Genomic DNA, 19,900 nt, shown 5'->3' on the forward strand with positions numbered 1-19,900 from the left:
GTTGTGGCACACGGGCCCAGCCACTCCTCAGCATGTGGAATCTTCCCGGACCAGGGACTGAAGCCGCGTCCCCTGCACTGGCAGGTGGATTCCTAACCACTGCACCACCAGGGAAGTCCGACGTTGCTTTTTAACCTTGAGTATAATGCATCATTATTTTTTTAAGTTAGAGACTAAATAAATAGAAAATAAAATTACCCATAATTGCCCCAGCTAAAGATAACACTAACATTTTTGCTACCTTTCTTTCTTGTTATTTTGCTGCATAAATATATTTCAAAAATAATTGTATTTATTATGCATGTTGTTTTATAACTTGCTTTTTCACTTAATATCATGAATTTTTTTTGCCATATCAGTAAATACTCTCACTTAATGGATTCATATTATTTTATAATCTAGATTGTCATAATTTAATTAACTCCATACTGTTAGACATAATCGTTGTTTCTGTTTGTTCCCTGTTGGGAAGAATGCTGTTATTAACATCCTGGTAGATACTCTTTATTGAAAGCCGTTTTATTTTGTAAAAATTTTATTCTAATACAGTTGATTTACAATGTTGTGTTAGTTTCAGGTGTACAGCAAAGTGAATCAGTTATACATATATATATATATATATCTCTCCATTCTTTTTCAGATTCTTTTCCTATATAGGTTATTACACAATATTGAGAAGAGTTCCCTGTGCTATACAGTAGGTCCTTGTTAGTTATCTATTTTATATGTAGTAGTGTGTATATGTTAATCCCAATCTCCTGATTTATCGCCTCCCCCCATGTTTCTCCTTTGGTAACCATAAGTTTGATTTTGAGATCTGTGAATCTGTTTCTGTTTTGTAAATAAGTTCATTTGTATCATTTTCAAAATCAGATTATACATATAGATGTGCTATATTATATGATATTCTTCTTTCTCTGTCTGACTTCACTTAGCATGGTAATCTCTAGGTCCATCCATGTTGCTGCAAATGGCATTATTTCATTCTTTTTTATGGCTGAGTAAAATTCCATTGTATATATGTACCACAACTTCTTTATCTGTTCCTCTGTCAATGGACATTTAGGTGGCTCCCATGTCTTGGCTATTGTAAATAGTGCTGCAGTAAACATTGGGGTGCATGTATCTTTTCGAATTATGTTTTTCCCCAGATATATGCCCAGGAGTGGGATTGCTAGATGATATGGTAGTTCTATTTTTAGTTTTTTAAGGAACCTCTGTACTGTTCTCCATAATGGTTGTACCAATTTACATTCCCACAAACAGTGGAGAAGGGTTCCCTTTTCTCCACACCCTCTCCAGCATTTATTGTTTGTAGATTTTTTGATAATGGCCAGTGTGAGGTGGTACTTCATTGTAGTTTTGGTTTGCGTTTCTCTAATAATTAGAAATGTTGAGCTCTTTTCATGTGCCTGTTGGCCATCTGTATTTCTTTGGAGAAATGTCTTTTGTCCATTTTTTGATTGGGTTGTTTGTTTTTTTGTTGTTGTCATTTCTATCCCTTTATTTTTAACCTATATGTGTCTTTATGTTTAAAATAGGTTTCTTGCAGACAGCATATAGTTGGTCTTGTTTTCTGATCCACTCTGAAAATGTCTGTCTTTTAATCGGTGCATTTAGACCATTGACATTCAAAGTGATTATTGATACAGTTGGAATACTATCTGCCATATTTGTTACTGTTCTCTATTTGTTGCCCATGTTCTTTATTCTTATTTTGTCTTCTACTCTTTTTTGCCTTTTGTTTTAAATAATAATTTTATATGATTCTGTTTTCTCTTTCTTAGCATATTTCTCATACTTCTTTTTTTTAAAGATCTTTTATAGTGATTGCCGTAGAGCTTGCAATACATATTTGCAACTAAGCCAAGTCCACCCCATACTGCTGGATTATTTTGTTATTATAAGGTTCTTGCACTACCCCATAACCCTATACTGCTTCATGGGTAGTGCAAGAACCTTATAATAACAAAATAATCCCGATTCCTCCCTTCTATCCCTTATATCGTTGCTGTCATTCATTTCTCATACACAAGCATATATATGCATAATCAAATACATCGTTATTATTTTTATTTATTTATTTGTTTGGTTGCGCCAGGTCTTAGTTGCTTCCCGGTGGGCTGCTTAGTTGTGGTTCTCTGGCTCCTTAGTTGCAGCACGTGGGCTCCTTAGTTGTGGCTCTCCGGCTCCTTAGTTGTGGCGTGCAAACTCTTAGTTGCAGCATGCATGTGGGATCTAGTTCCTTGACTGGGGATTGAACCTGGGCCCCCTGTATTGGGAGCGTGGAGTCTTAATTAGTTCCAAAAAAAGTTTTTATTTCACCTTCACTTATTCCTTCTCCACTGCTCTTCCTTTCTTTATGTAGATCTGTGTTTCTGACCTATATCATTTTACTTTTCTCTAAAGAACTTCTTTAGCATTTTTCACAAGGCAGATCTACTGGCAGCAAATTCCCTCAATTTTTGTTTGAGAAAGTATTTATCCTTTACTTTTGAAGGATAATATTGCAGGGTACAGAATTCTAGGTTGGTGGATTTTTTAATCTCAGCATTTTAAATATTTCACTTCATTCTCTTCTTCCTTGCATGGTGTCTGAAGAGAGGTCAGATGTAATTCTTTTCTCCATAATACTTGATAAAAGTTTTTAATTAGGAATTTTTGCATGTGTGTGATTATTTGATAAATGTCCATCTTCCCTACTAGACTGTAAACTCCATGACTTGCAAAGACCCTCAGTGGCTATGTGTACCACCATGTCCCTAGAGCCTAATATGGCCTGGTACATTCATTGTACCACAAGCATCTTAGTATGATTTGTGAAAGAAATTACTCTAGTGCAGAAGAATTTTTTTTTTTTGCGGTACGCGGGCCTCTCACTGTTGTGGCCTCTCCTGTTGCGGAGCACAGGCTCAGACGCGCAGGCTCAGCGGCCATGGCTCACGGGCCCAGCTGCTCCGCGGCACGTGGGATCTTCCCAGACCGGGGCACGAACACATGTCCCCTGCATCGGCAGGCGGACTCTCAACCACTGTGCCACCAGGGAAGCCCTAGTGCAGAAGATTTTAACCTAAGGATTCTGTAAATGGGATTTAGGGTTGGGATTATCTATGAAACTCCTGAAATTGTGTAGAATTTTGAGAATTTTGTATCTGTGGTTTTTCCTGGGAATAGTTTTTCAGCAGTTCCTTAAAGACTGTGTCACATTATGCCCTAGTTCTTATTTGCCTGCAGCTAAGCACATAGTAACATTAGTACTGGAATGATATTGATATGCCTGAAAGAAAGTGTGGTTTCCACATATTCTCAGAAGCAACCTTAATTAGATTCCAGCATTTTTAAGAAAAGAGGAAAACAAGACATCATGTGCCTTCCTTTTGGATGGGATAATTCCATCAAGGAATATTTTTCCAGTTTCAGATGTGTATTCGGAAATGAGTCAGCTTGGATATCAGTGCATAAACACAAGAAGTTAGCAAACCATTTCTTTTGCTGAAGGCATAGATAAATGTCTCCATTGCTTATAGTCAAAGGGAATGATTTCTTAGATTTTTTTTCCACGGAAGTTCAAAATTACTTGCTAATATTTTTACCAAAGTAATTTGCAAATATTCTAGTGCTAAAGACATTTTTCCCTATTACAGCTCAGCTATTAGCCCCTTACTGTTTTCTAATGTGCTGTTTAACCTTTGAAAGTTTAACAGTTAAATGCACTGGGAAGAAATGCTCAGAAAGAGTATGTACTGTGTTTTCTAATTCTGCAGAAAGGCATCCAGTTAGATTTAGTAACATCACCTCACATTTATATAGCATCTTCCTGCAGGAAGCCTAAAATACTTCACAGCCATGATTGCCTGAATTTTTGTTATGTTGCTTAAAAAATGAGTGCCTGTTTTTAGATGGAGAAACTGAGGCAGAATCTCACTGTTACACATGGTAATCTCAAGTAGAACTTCATTTCAGCAGGATTTTATCTTCTTTTCTAAAGTTTTATCCAGGGGCTAATCATTTCAGCAAATTTTATTAAGCACCTACAGAGTTCAAGCCACTGTGGATTCAAAGTTGAGATCTCATTCCTGATTGATAAAATATCTTGCCCAGACCTTCTCTTCTTTCCCCTCTACTCAGAATTCACCTCTTCCTCCATAACCCAAAACACATTTAATTACTACTATACCATCACTTTAGTTTGCATTGAATTAGAGCAAAGTTTGTGGTTAGTAGCGTGGTCATTGTGATCATTTGAATTGCTCCCATTGGCCTTTTCCGTCATTGCCATCCAGGTATAAATACCATCATTAGGATCATAGAAGATAGAATAGTAGACCTGAAAGAAACCTTAAAGATAATTTTTGGGCACGGACTGATTTTACAGATATGGGAACAGATTCAGCAAGACTAATTGACTTGCCCAAGATCATATATCATGGCAGAACCAACCAATGTTGTCGTCTTTTTTTTTTTTTAGATTAATTTATTTATATATATTTTTTATTTTTGGCTGCATTGGGTCTTCGATACTTCACGCGGGCTTTCTCTAGTTGCGGCAAACAGGCTTCTCATTGTGGTGGCCTCTTTTGTTGCGGAGCATGGGCTCTAGGTGCGTGGGCTTTAGTAGTTGTGGGCTCGACGGCTCCAGAGTGCAGGCTCAGTAGTTGTGGTTCATAGGCTTAGTTGCTCCATGACATGTGGGATCTTCCCGGAGCAGGGATCAAACTCTTGTCCCCTGCATTGGCAGACGGATTCTTAACCACTACGCCACCAGGGAAACCCTAAGGATGTTTTAATGTATATATGTATGTATACACCTGCTGATGAAATTTGCCTCCAATAGCAGATGTGCCCAGTGGTATACTAGTAAAGGTTTAACAACTGGCTCTGATTGGGAGTGCTTGCCAATTTCCATGGTGTAAATACACTCATCATGGCTGATTTAATCTACCAGTGGTTTAGCAACTGGCTCACAGAATTTCTGAAAATTTAATAATTGGATCTCACAGGTTGGTGTGAACTAGCTCTAGCATTCCTCTGGCTGTGCCCCTGAAATCATACACTTACTATTAAAGCATTAGATTATTTCCTCACTCATTCTAGTTATCTATTCAGAGACACTTTACCTTATTTTCTGATTAATATTTCCAGGGAGAAATAAACTGTTCCTTACGTGGCAGCTTCAACCTTCACTTTCAGTTTCTTTTAAGGATTTAATGACTTGTTGATAAGCATCTAAAATTATTTGGTCTGTCTTTTAAGAGAACTTTGTATGAATCCTTGAGTATTTGTTATCTATTGCTAAGTTACAAATTACCCCAAAACTCATTGGCTTAAAATGACAACTTAGTTCACAGTTCTTTTGGGTACTCTTCTGGTGTAGGCTGGGCTTATACATCTGAAGTTATTAATTGGGTTGATGAGACTGGCTAGTCTTGGATGGCATCATCCATATGTCAACAGCAATTGAATGGCTGTACTGTTTTCCATAGTGGCTGTACCAATTTATATTCCACCAACAGTGCACAAGAGTTTCCTTTTCTCCACAATCTCACCAACATTTGTTATTGGTGGTCTTGATGATGGCCATTCTGACAGGTGTGAGGTGGTTTCTCATTGTGGTTTTGATTTGCATTTCTCTGATGATTAGCAGTGTTGAGCATCTTTACATGTGCCTGTCAGAGTATTCTGCCTATGTTTTCTTCTAGGAGTTTTATGATTTCTGGTTTTACGTTTAAGTCTTTAATCTGTTTTGAGTTTATTTTTGTATATGGTGTGAGAAAACATTCTAACTTCATTCTTTTACATGTAGCTGTCCAGTTTTCCCAGCACCACTTGTTAAAGAGACTGTCTTTTCTCCATTGTATATTCTCACCTTCTTTGTTATAGATTAATTGTCCATAAACGTGTGGGTTTATTTCTGGACTCTGTTCTGTTTCATGTGTCTGTTTTTGTGCCAGTACCATGCTCTTTTGATGACGGTAGCTTTGTAGTATAGTCTGAAATCAGGGAGCATGATTCCTCTAGCTCTTTTCTTCTTAAGATTGCTTTGGCAAGATAGAGAACATTTCCATCATCCCTCAGATTGACCTCTTGCCCCTTTTGCTGTCTGTCCTCCCCAACTCCCAGCCTTAGACAATCAGAGACAAGTCCAAAGAATTCTCTTTTTCAGCTTCATTGTGACAAACATAACTAACTGTAAACAACAGAAAGCTGTGAAAGATTACATTGTCAATGAATGTGGTTTGAAATTTTGAGTAGGAATACAATTAGATGCATAGCTGCAATGATAAGAAAACATTCTGGAGTAGTTGCTTAAATTAAGGACCTTGACTCAGAATATAAGTTAACATACCACTCCTTTCTTTCAGAAAGTCTTAGTATAAAAAGTTCATCAGCTGAATTAAAGTGTGCTAGTGACTTAGTAAATATTATAAATTATGTAAAGGCTAATGCAATAAATTTGAAATTACTCTTTATTATGTGATAATTGGGAAACATCATAAAGAACTATGATTTCATGCTGAGATATGATGGTTATCTGGGGGAAAATTCTATTGAGTATATTTGAATATTTAGCATCATTGCAAGAAACCAGCTTGGTCCCAACTTTTTACATATAAATTGGCCAGCTAGAGTTATTAATTTGTTTGATATCTCCAGAATTTTAATCTCCAGAATTTGTCCACTCAAAGGAGGAACGCAAGGTGTTTTTCAGTGGAAGATAAAATCAAAGGGCAAAAACAAAATGTAGAAACCTGGAAGAACAGGGTTTCTACAGATTGTGATTACATGTTCCATAATTTAACAATTGTCAGTGGAAGAGGTGATTATCTTGATGTTGCACATCTGCAAAAAGTTATCATCAAACTATTATTAATTTGACAGAATGCTTTGAATTTTATTTTCCATTAAAAGAATGTCCAGACAGTAAATTCTTAGATGTGGTATCCATTTATTTCATCAAAAGATGATTTAAGTTTAATTATAGACTTACAGGATACATTGTTCTGTCAACTAATGAAGAATTAAAATAATATATATAAAATTTGAAATTGCAGGATCACTCCCTTCATTTTGGACAAAAGTTAAAAATGAATAGTTTGAGCATGCTGAAATTATTTTAAAACCTCTCTTTTCCATTCCCATCATCATCCCTTTATAAAGTCAGTTCTTTTTTTTTTTTAATAGTATGAGCCATAGGTTTTTTTTTTTTAACTCAGTTCTTTCTTATGAATGATATTAAAACATCTTATAGAAGTAGTTTAGATGTACATCATTCCCTGAAAGTACCATTGTCGTCAACCCAACCTGGATTAAATTTTTTTAAAAAATAAATTTATTTATTTATTTAGGGCTGCGTTGGGTCTTTGTTGCTGCGCACGGGCTTTTCGCTAGTTGCGGTGAGCGGGGGCTACTGTTCGTTGTGGTGCGCGGACTTCTCATTGCGGTGGCTTCTCTTGTTGTGGAGCATAGGCTCTAGGCATGCGGGCTTCAGTAGTTGTGGCTTGCGGGCTCTAGAGCGCAGGCTCAGTAGTTGTGGCGCACGGGCTTAGTTGCTCTACGGCATGTGGGATCTTCCAGATCAGGGCTCGAACCCATGTCTCCTGCATTGGCAGGCGGATTCTTAACCACTGCGCCACCAGGGAAGCCCTGTTGTAGATATTTTAACAAGAAAGAAACAAGCTCATTTGTCACACAGTGTTCTAAAATATTAAAACTTTAAAATATTAATATGCAAGGCATTTATTCAAAGTATGCATATATTGGGCTTATCTAGAAAACTGCTAATTCACTCAATTTTTTTCAGTTACAATTGAACAAAAAAATGTTAATAGAAATTTTCTATATTAATCCTAAATGTACATGTTCAATGAACAAGTTTTATCATTTTTTTAATTTCCTTTATGTTTGTTCTAATTCTATTTATTAAAATTTAAGTTTATATTCATTGAATTCATTATATTCATTGAATTAGGTAATAAAACTTTTGAGCTTGTACTTTTAATTTTTTTTTTCTTTTCATTCTACTAATTTAGTTTTATTATAATTTATAAAAGTATTGGACCACAATGGATTAAAAAACTGTACTTTTATCACAGATGGTTTGACATCTCCTGTTTTATAGCATTCTTTCCAGACAGTTATTCAGCTTTGGCTTGAACCCTTTTAGTAACCAGGAATTCATTACCTTTCCAGACAGCTAACTCATTGAACAGTTCCAATTATTAGAAAATGTTTCCTTATACTGAGTAGAAATCAATCTTCCTATGATTTGTAATCCTCAGAACTATACAAAATATATTTAGTCCCTCCTACATATGACAGCTCTTTGGATATTAGAAAATACTTGTCATATCCCTATTTTTCTTTAAGCTCCACTTTTTCTGATTATCCATATGACATGGTTTCACTGTCCTGGTTGCCCTCTTCTGGACATATTTTAAAAATAATGTCTTAAAATGTATTACCTAGAACTGAACTGAACATCATTTTCTTGTTCTGGACAATATACTTCTGCTAATGGTGTCAATAATGCATTGTTTTTTAGCAGTCATGTCACTCTGTTGATTTGTATTTAGTCATAAGGCGTATCAAAATAGTGTCTAAATTCAGCTGATCCTCGTGTAAAAGTAAATTCTTCCACCCTTCTTAATTCCTTTTAGGGAGAAAAGAAAAGTTTTATTTCAGTGCTAACCTCAGTGATTTTTAATTTTACCATTTAAATGTTAGCAACATGACTGATAATGTAATAACCAAAGAAGATTTTAAGCAGGGATGATATTTTTAGAAACTTCATTCTGGCTAACTGGGGGAGGGTAGAGGATGGACTGGAACAGGAGCAAGATGAAATGTGGGGTGACTGATGTAGTAATTCAGATGACAAATGATAATGGCCTGGATTAGAGAAGCAGAAAAGAAGATGGAGAGAAGGGAACAGATTCTAGAGATATGTAGGAAGTAAAGTTAAGAGGACTTGGTAAGAAATTTATATGTGAATGACAGAGAGAAATGAATGAGAAAGGGGGGAAAAAGCAGCTGTTGACATCCAGAATCTGACCTGGCATTCAGAGTTAAGCCATGTTATTTTCTGTTGGCATAAGAATCTCACAGAATACCAGCATCAGATAAGATTATTCTGAGACCATCACAACATGAGACAAAACAAGTCCAGTGGATAATTTTGTCGAAGCACAGACAAAAACAGGGTCACCGTGCCATCCACAAAACACAAAACGCCCCGCCCCTCTCTCGGCTAAAATGAGTGACAGCTACTTCTTTACCAATATATAGTGCTATCCTTGCTCTGGGGCGTCCTTCCTGTAGATAAGATGTATTGAGATGCCGATCATAAAATGCCTCTTCTTTCCAACAGTGGCTGATCTAGAGCAGACCCCTGCTTCCTCAGCCCTCTCTCAAATCACTCAACCAAATCTCAAATTCTCTAATAGGTTCCTTCAAACACTCTCTTTCTGAGTCCTGGGGTTCCCTAGGCTGTGTATCCTCCTTCACTACAATGAGTAATAAATTCAGTTTGTTCAACTAGAGATGTGTTTCTGGTGATCTCTGGCTGAAGTGCACTGACATTAAGAATAACCCCAGAGTTTCTTGCTTAGACCGTCAGGCGTTGGTAGTATCGGTAATAGAAATAAAGAATACTAGACGAGGTGACGAAAATGTCTTCAGTTTTTAACAGGTTATCTTAGAGATATCAGTGGGTTAACTAAGTGGAGATATCCAGGAGGCAATTGGATGGACTTATGGTTCTGGAGCTTTAAGAGAGTTGTCTGTGCTAAATCTATCCTCTGCTACCTACACATAAATATACTTGGAAGTATATATTTGAGAGCCATTGTTTATATAATAATTGAAGCTGTGGGATTAGCTAAGATCACCCAGGGAGGGAATAGAATGAGAAAAGCGCTGAGGACAGAACCCCAAGGAACACCTGTATTTATGAGGTGGGCAGAAAATGAGATACCCAGAAAAGGCTCTTAGAAGGAGCTGTTATTGAGAAAATGACCAAAAGTTAGAGGACATGAGAGTTTCAAGAAGGAGGATGAGATTAATAGTTTTATATACTGCTAAGAATTCAGTTAAGATAAGGAGCCCTACAAGCTCTTTGACATTCCCCATCAGTTTTGAGCGCCTCTGTATCTGCTGGTACAATAAGATGTTTCAGGCTCCTCTTGTACTTCCCTCCTCTAGCTTTGGAATCAGCCATTTCTAAGGACTCCTGTTTCCTTTGAGTGGAAAATGGTACTTAGAAACCGAGATCTTGCGTATTGCTCCTTTTAAGAAGCATGTCTGTGAAGGGCTGTGGCTATGCAGTGTCACATAGGAGAATGGAAGGACGGAGAGAGGGGAAAAATTGGCTTAGGTGAAGATGAGCAAAGCAGAGGTCTGATTATTAGAATTGAAACTTAAGGTCAAAAGCAGGTGAAAGATGATTTGATCTTGAGTCCCAGAGTGACACATAGAACTCCGAGGTTAAGGTTAGGATTCATTTTAGGAAATCTGAGCAGAGCTCTGACTTTCAACAGACATTACGTGATCTCAGCAGGGTAGGGAGGCCATCTGACAAGGGTGGACAGCGAGCAAAGCCTGACACCACCTGTGAAATGTTTGGGTTATCTACCTGTGCCAAGCATTTTATCTTGGTATGTGGTCTTTAGCATTGAAATTGTAACTCTCTACTTGTTAAAGTGATAATTATGTTTATTGGCATTAATATCCCTTATTATTAAGGAAAAAATTGGATGTTTGATGTGAACATCTCTGGTTTTGTTGACCTAGCGTTTCAACCCTCTTCTGGAAAATGCTTATTTTTCTAACACAAACATCTTGTAGGGAGTCCCAACTCCTGGCCTTAGCAAATTGGACTAGAGATGAGTAACCATATCAAGTAGGGCTGATCAAAATACAGTGTTTTGGTCCTGAGTTTGCAGATAACCTAAACCAGGCCAATGAGAGTCCTTCTTCAGGATTTGAAAAACTGGCCCTGGGCAAAGAGGCTTACTCCCTCCCTAAGACAAATTGAGAAGTGGAACATTCCATTTGTTTTTGGCATAATTCCTAGGAATAAAGCCAGCATACGAGAAACAGAGATAAGGGATTAAAGGAGAAGACTCGGTGGTGTTTGAATCTCTGATTCCTTGTCTGTGAGGTCCAGGTGTGCCCTTGCCATCTCAGGACTATCTGAGCCTTCCCACATAGATTCTTTTTTGCCTAAGCTAGTTTGATGTGGGTTTCAGTCACTTTTTACCCAAAGAGAGAGACCGCACTCTATGACTTCAAGTAAATCTGGGTTTAACTGACATTGTCGAAAGCTAACTTCACTTATATTGTCAAAAGTTAACTTCATTTTGATAAGCATCTCAAACATCCCACCCAAAATGGTAAGAAATAAAGTGACCATAAACGGCTGTTGTATTTTTCCTGATAAGAGTAGCAGTTGTCCAACATGGTTTTTTTCTATCTATGCCTAACATTAGAACACCTATCCACGCAGTGTCCCAAGGATCTCTTTCTTGTTAGCAACCTTAGTTTAAATTGTATTTCCATTCCTACCTCCCCCATCACACTATTACACTGAATGTGTATTATCTTGTCACTTTATCAAATACTTCCTTTTGTAAAGCAACAAGAAATCAATCAGTTTTGTAAGAGAAAATAATCTTTCTTTCCTTTACTTACAAACAACTTCCCAAGTGCCTACTCAAGCTTACACTTTCTCTAATGAAGAGTTACTTTAACAGGTTTTACTGTCTCTATTAGCTTTTCTAGTCCTTAAGGCTAAGTAGAAACCCTAATCCTTGTGTTTACCCAGACATTTGCTGAGTTCAAGGACAGCTATCCAAGCTGGTTAATGGCTGCATTCTTTAAAAAGAATCTGGGTTTGGTTCAATGCTTATAATCATCCAATGCTGTCAATGGTAGTGTTAATCATTGCATTCCATCATTTTTCTTTGCCTACCTCTCCTTGCAGAATCAGCCTCCAGTTTTCTTCTGGGGATTTACCCTTTCCCCACTCTCAGTCTGTGAGGCCTCAGTGGCATTCTGATCCCTACCTCGAGTGGAGCCATGACCCAGGCCCAAGACAGCCTGCACATGTGTTCCTGAGTGGGTACCTGACCTAAACCAGTGCAATTCAAGGACATTTCAAGACTTTTATGAATGCCACCAGCAGATATATTTTTTCTCTCCACTGGATATGAACTTAAGGGTCTGTGAGGCTGGCATTCCTGCAGCCATCTTATGACCATGTGGGGATTGTCTGAGAATGGAGCCAACCCAAAAGACAGGAAGCTGAGAGATGGAGAAAGAAAAACTACGTTCTAGTTAGTTACTATGAAACTTACCTTTTGCTTAATCACAATTGAATGGATCTTTCTTTTACTTCCAACCAAGAGTCTTAACTGATGTAACAATGATCACGTAAAATTCACTTGAATAAGAGTCAAAATTGGATAAATACATATAAATCTGAATTTTTTAGGAGCAAGATCTGAAAACAAATGAAAACTCAGAATCTATTAGCCATGACAGCTCCTCCTATAGGCTTGCCAAAATTAATTGTCTAGAAAAGAGAGTAAAACATAAGAAAGCAGGCTTTGAATATTCTGAAAAATCCAACCAATTGCTTGGGATAACTGAGAGGCTGAGATTTAATCTACTCCCTTAACAATGCATTACAATGAGAACAGTTCTGAGTTGTGGCCATGAGACACTAGAAAGGCACAGTTATCAGAGAGTAAGATTCATAGGGTCATAGAATTTTAGGTTACTACTTAGTAATGCAGGGTAATGAACTCATGCCATTTTCAACAATATACGGATGAGCCTTGAACAACACAGGTTTGAACTGTGTGGGTCCACTTACACGCAGATTTTTTTCAAGAGTAATACTTCAGTACTACACCATCCCCGGTTGGTTGAATCCAGGGATGCAGAACTGCTGATATGGAGGAACTGCATATATAGAGGAACAGGGTATATGGAGGGCCAACTATACATCTTATGTGGATTTTAAACTGTGTGGAGGGTCAGAGTCGGCACCCCTAACCCCTGTGTTGGTCAAGGGTCAACTGTAAATTCTTAAATAACTGAAAAATATATGAAAACAATGGCTTTCCAATCCCTTCTACTGACGAAGGCTCTATGATACAAGGGGATTTTACCATGGCTGGGCCATCTTAGGTCTTGGGCAACATAGAAGCTTAAAAACCAACGCCTACCTCTTTTCTCCATCCTATAATTCACATGTGGGATAAATGGTCTACTTTTTAAAGTAACCTTTGAGGAATGTCACACATTTTGATTCACATTATTTGGAAGGAAGCATGTGAAATAGAAAATGGAAGAAATTTAGAGTTAGCAGATTTTCATTTGTGTCTTATCCCTGTCCATATCTGTGTCAGCTAGCTACTAGATGTAAGCCCATGAGGGCACAGCCCAGATCTATCTTAATTCACTGATGAACACACCATGCCAAGCACATATATTACATTCTCAATACATTTTTTTAAAACATCTTTATTGGAGTAAAACTGCCTTACAGTGTTGTGTTAGTTTCTGCTGTATAACGAAGTGAATCAGCTGTATGCATATGTATATCCCCATATCCCCTCCCTCTTGCGGCTCGCTCCCACCCTCCTTATCACACCCCTCTAGGTGGTCACAAAGCACCAAGCTGATCTCCCTGTGGTATGCAGCTGCTTCCCACTAGCTATTTTACATTTGGCAGTGTTTATATGTCAGTGCTACTCTCTCACTTCATCCCAGCTTACACTTCCCCTCCCCGTGTCCTCAAGTTCATTCTCTACATCTGTGTCTTTATTCCTGTCCTGCTCCTAGGTTCATCAGAACCTTTTTTTTTTTTTTTTTAGATTCCATATATATGTGTTAGCATACGGTATTTGTTTTTCTCTTTCTGACTTACTTCACTTTGTATGACAGATTCTAGGTCCAGCCACCTCACTACAAATAACTCAATTTCGTTTCTTTTTATGGCTGAGTAATATTCCATTGTATATATGTGCCACATCTTCTTTATCCATTCATCTGTTGATGGACACTTAGGTTGCTTCCATGTCCTGGCTGTGGTAAACAGTGCTACAATGAACACTGTGGTACATGACTCTTTGAATTATGGTTTTCTCAGGGTATGTGCCCAATAGTGGGATTGCTGGGTCATATGGTAGTTCTATTTTTAGTTTTTTAAGGAACCTCCATACTCTTCTCCATAGTGGCTGTATCAATTTACATCCCCACCAACAGTGCAAGAGTGTTCCCTTTTCTCCACACCCTCTCCAGCATTTATTGTTTGTAGATTTTTTGATGATGGCCATTCTGACTGGTGTGAGGTGATAGCTCATTGTAGTTTTGATTTGCATTTCTCTAATGATTAGTGATTTTCAGCATCTTTTCATGTGTTTGTTGGCAATCTGTATATCTTCTTTGGAGAAATGTCTATTTAGGTCTTCTGCCCATTTTTTGATTGGGTTTTTTTTTTTTTTAATATTGAGCTGCATGAGCTCCTTGTAAATTTTGGAGATTAATCCTTTGTCAGTTGCTTCAATTGCAAATATTTTCTCCCATTCTGAGGGTTGTCTTTTCATGTTGTTTATGGTTTCCTTTGCTGTGCAAAAACTTTTAAGTTTCATTAGGTCCCATTTGTTTATTTTTGTTTTTATTTCCATTTCTCTAGGAGGTGGGTCAAAAAGGATCTTGCTGTAATTTATGTCATAGAGTGTTCTGCCTATGTTTTCCTCTAAGAGTTTTATAGTGTCTGGTCTTACATTTAGGTCTTTAATCCATTTTGAGTTTATTTTTGTGTATGGTGTTAGGGAGTGTTCTAATTTCATTCTTTTACATGGAGCTGTCCAGTTTTCACAGCACCACTTATTGAAGAGGCTGTCTTTTCTCCATTGTATACGCTTACCTCCTTTATCAAAGGTAAGGTGACCATATGTGCATGGGTTTATCTCTGGGCTTTCTATCCTGTTCCATTGATCTATATTTCTTTTTTTGTGCCAGTACCATACTGTCTTGATTACTGTAGCTTTGTAGTATAGTCTGAAGTCAGGGACCCTGATTCCTCCAGCTCCGTTTTTCTTTCTCAAGATTGCTTTGTTTATTTGGGGTCTTTTGTGTTTCCATACAAATTGTGCAATTTTTTGTTCTAGTTCTGTGAAAAATGCCATTAGTAGTTTGATAGGGATTGCATTGAATCTGTAGATTGCTTTGGGTAGTATAGTCATTTTCACAATGTTGATTCTTCCAATCCAAGAACATGGTATATCTCTCCATCTGTTTGTATCATCTTTAATTTCTTTCATCAGTGTCTTATAGTTTTCTGCATACAGGTCTTTTGTCACCTTAGGTAGGTATATTCCTAGGTACTTTATTCTTTTTGTTGCAGTGGTAAATGGGAGTGTTTCCTTAATTTCTCTTTCAGATTTTTCATCATTAGTGTATAGGAATGCAGGAGATTCTGTGCATTAATTTTGTATCCTGCTACTTTACCAAATTCATTAGCTCTAGTAGTTTTCTGGTAACATCTTTAGGATTCTGTATGTGTAGTATCATGTCATCTGCAAACAGTGACAGTTTTACTTCTTCTTTTCTGATTTGGATTCCTTTTATTTCTTTTTTCTTCTCTGATTGCTTTGGCTAAAACTTGCAAAACTATGTTGAATAATAGTGGTGAGAGTGGGCAACCTTGTCTTGTTCCTGATCTTAGAGGAAATGGTTTCAGTTTTTCACCATTGAGAACAATGTTGGCTGTGGGTTTGTCATATATGGCCTTTATTATGTTGAGGTAGTTTCCCTCTTTGCCTACTTTCTGGAGAGTTTTTATCATAAATTGGTGTTGAATTTTGTTGAAAGCTTTTTCTGCATCTATTAAGATTATCATATGGTTTTTATCCTTCAGTTTTTTAATATGGTGTATCACATTGATTGATTTGCATGTATTGAAGAATCCTTGCATTCCTGGGGTAAACCCAACTTGATCATGGTGTATGATCCTTTTAATGTGTTGTTGGATTCGATTTGCTAGTATTTTGTTGAGGATTTTTGCATCTATGTTCATCAGAGATATTGGCCTATAGTTTTCTTTCTTTGTGACATCTTTGTCTGGTTTTGGTATCAGGGTGATGGTGGCCTCGTAGAATGAGTTTGGGAGTGTTCCTCCCTCTGCTGTATTTTGGAAGAGTTTGAGAAGGATAGATGTTAGCTCTTCTCTAAATGTTTGATAGAATTCACCTGTGAAGCCTCTGGTCCTGGGCTTTTGTTTGTTGGAAGATTTTTTTTTTTTTTTTTTTTTTGTGGTACGCGGGCCTCTCACTGTTGTGGCCTCTCCCGTTGCAGAGCACAGGCTCCGGAAGCACAGGCTCAGCGGCCATGGCTCACGGGCCCAGCCGCTCTGCAGCATGTGGGATCCTCCTGGACCGGGGCACGAACCCGTGTCCCCTGCATCGGCAGGCGGACTCTCAACCACCACGCCACCAGGGAAGATTTTTAATCACAGTTTCAATTTCAGTGCTTGTGATTGGTCTGTTTATATTTTCTATTTCTTCCTGGTTCAGTGTGGGAAGGTTGTGCTTTTCTACAAATTTGTCCATTTATTCCAGGTTGTCCATTTTATAGGATAGAGTTGCTTTTAGTAATCTTTCATGATCCCTTGTATTTCTGCAATGTCAGTTGTTACTTCACCTTTTTCATTTCTAATTCTGTTGATTTGAGTCTTCTCCCTTTTTTTCCTGATGAGTCTGGCTAATGGTTTATCAATTTTGTTTATCTCTCAAAGAACCAGCTTTTAGTTTTATTGATCTTTGCTATCATTTCCTTCATTTCTTTTTCATTTATTTCTGATCTGATTTTTATGATTTCTTTCCTTCTGCTAACTTTGGGGTTTTTTTATTCTTCTCTCTCTAATTGCTTTAGGTGTAAGGTTAGGTTGTTTATTTGAGATTTTTCTTGTTTCTTGAGGTGGGATTGTACTGCTATAAACTTCCCTCTTAGAACTGCTTTTGCTGCATCCCATAGGTTTTGAGTCATTGTGTTTTCATTGTCATTTGTTTCTAGGTATTTTTTTATTTCCTCTTTGATTTCTTCAGTGATTTCTTGGTTATTTAGTAGTGTATTGTTTAGCCTCCATGTGTTTGTATTTTTTATGTTTTTTTTTCCTGTAATTGGCATCTAGTCTTATAGCGTTGTGGTTGGAAGAGATACTTGATACGATTTCAGTTTTTTTTAATTTACCAAGGCTTGATTTGTGATCCAAGATATGATCTATCCTGGAGAATGTTCCATGAGCACTTGAGAAGAAAGTGTATTCTGTTGTTTTTGGATGGAATGTCATATAAATATCTATTGAGTCCATCTTGTTTAATGTGTCATTTAAAGCTTGTGTTTCCTTATTTATTTTTATTTTGGATGATCTGTCCATTGGTGAGAGTGGGGTGTTAAAGTCCCTTACTGTGATTGTGTTACTGTCGATTTCCCCTTTTATGGCTGTTAGCATTTGTCTTATGTATTGAGGTGCTCCTATGTTGAGTGCATAAATATTTACAATTGTTATATCTTCTTCTTGGATTGATCCCTTGATCATTATGTAGTGTCCTTCTTTGTCTCTTGTAGTAATCTTTATTTTAAAGTCTATTTTGTCTGATATGAGAATTGCTACTCCAGCTTTCTTTTGATTTCCATTGGCATGGAATATCTTTTTCCATCCCCTCACTTTCAGTCTGTATGTGTCCCTAGGTCTGAAGTGGGTCTCTTGTAGACAGCATATGTATGGGTCTTGGTTTTGTATCCATTCAGCCAGTCTGTGTCTTTTGGTTGGAGCATTTAATCCATTTACATTTAAGGTACTTATTGATATGTATTTTACTATTACCATTTTCTTAATTGTTTTGGGTTTATTTTTGTAGGTCTTTTCCTTCTCTTGTGTTTCCTACCTAGAGAAGTTCCTTTAGCATTTGTTGTAAAGCTCGTTTAGTGGTGCTGAATTCTCTTAACTTTTGCTTGTCTGTAAAGCTTTTGATTATTCCATCGAATCTGAATGAGATCCTTGGTGGGTAGAGTAATCTTGATTGTATGTTTTTCCCTTTCATCAATTTAAATATGTCCTGCCACTCCCTTCTGGCTTGCAGAGTTTCTGCTGAAAAATCAGCTGTTAACCTTATGGGGATTCCCTTGTATGTTATTTGTTGCTTTTCCCTTGCTGCTTTTAATTTTTTTTCTTTGTATTTAATTTTTCATAGTTTGATTAATATGTGTCTCAGTGTGTTTCTTGTTGGGTTTATCCTGCCTGGGACTGTTGGCGCTTCTTGGACTTGGGTGGCTATTTCATTTCCCATGCTAGGGAAGTTTTCGACTATAATCTCTTCAAATATTTTCTCAGACCCTTTCTTTTTCTCTTCTTCTTCTGGGACCCCTATAATTCCAATGTTTGTGCGTTTAGTGTTGTCCCAGATGTCTCTGAGACTGTCCTCAATTCTTTTCATTCTTTTTTCTTTAATCTGCTCCCTGGCAGTTATTTCCACCATTTTATCTTCTAGCTTACTTATCCATTCTTCTGCCTCAGTTATTCTGTTATTGATTCCTTCTAGAGTATTTTTAATTTCAATAATTGTGTTGTTCATCACTGTTTGTTTGCTCTTTAGTTCTTCTAGATCCTTGTTAAATGTTTCTTGTATTTTCTCCATTCTGTTTCCGAGCATTTGAATCATCTTTACTGTCATTACTCTGAATTCTTTTTCAGGTAGGTTGCCTATTTTGTCTTCATTTATTTGGTCTTGTAGGCTTTTACCTTGCTTCTTCATCTGTCACATATTTTTTGTCATTTTATTTATTTTTTGATGGGTCGTGTTGTATTCCTGTCTTACTGGTTGTTTGACCTGAGACGTCCGGAGTCTGCAGGCAGTTGGTTAGAGCTGGGTCTTGGTGCTGAGATGAGGACCTCCGGGAGGCTTCACTCCAATTGATAGTCACTGGGGTCTGAGGTTCTCTGATAGTCCAGTGGTTTGGACTCAGAGCTCCCACTACAGGAGCTTGGGCCCGACCTCCGGCCTGGGAACCAAGATCCTGCAAGCTTTGTGGTGTGGTTAAGAAAAAAAAAAAAAGAGGAGGAAAGAAGGAAAAGAAGGAACAATATAATATCAAAGAATAAAAAGCAAAATAAAATTAGAAAGATAAAAAATATATTAGGAAAAATAAAACTATCGGGCTTCCCTGGTGGCGCAGTGGTTGAGGGTCCGCCTGCTGATGCAGGGGACACGGGTTCGTGCCCTGGTCCGGGAAGATCCCAATATGCCACGGAGCGGCTGGGCCCGTGAGCCATGGCCGCTGAGCCTGCGCGTCCGGAGCCTGTGCTCTGCAATGGGAGAGACCACACAGTGAGAGACCCGCATACCGCAAAATAAATAAATAAATAAATAAAACTATAATGGAAACAACTGCAAAAAGGTCAAATAAAACCACAACAGAAAAAAGAAAAAAATAAAAGAGGTGTGTGGGGGGAAACAAGCCAAAAGGAGAGAACAATAACAAAGTATAAAGAATAAATTAAATTAGAAAAATAAAAGATTTATTAGGAAAGATAAAACTATAAAAGAATCAACAACAGTGAATCAGCAAGGTAAAACAGAACCCCAGTCTAAAAGAGGGAAAAAAAAAAAAGCCTTGGCTATGGGGGCGGAGTTTTGGCAGGGATGGAACTTAGGCAGGAGCAGGGGCCTAGGTGAGGCAACGTTCAAGCGTGGGGTGGGGCCTCTGCTTAGGACCTGCGTGGAAGGGGAGAGGCAGCCGTGGAAAGGAGGGCCTGTGAAGTGTGGAGTTCCGGAGCTTGGAGGTAGGGCCCTGGGTGAGGGTGTGTGGGTGGGGTTTGGGCCCAGCACGT

Source organism: Hyperoodon ampullatus (assembly GCF_949752795.1).
Source record: "Hyperoodon ampullatus genome assembly, chromosome: 11".
Lineage (NCBI taxonomy): Eukaryota > Metazoa > Chordata > Mammalia > Artiodactyla > Ziphiidae > Hyperoodon > Hyperoodon ampullatus.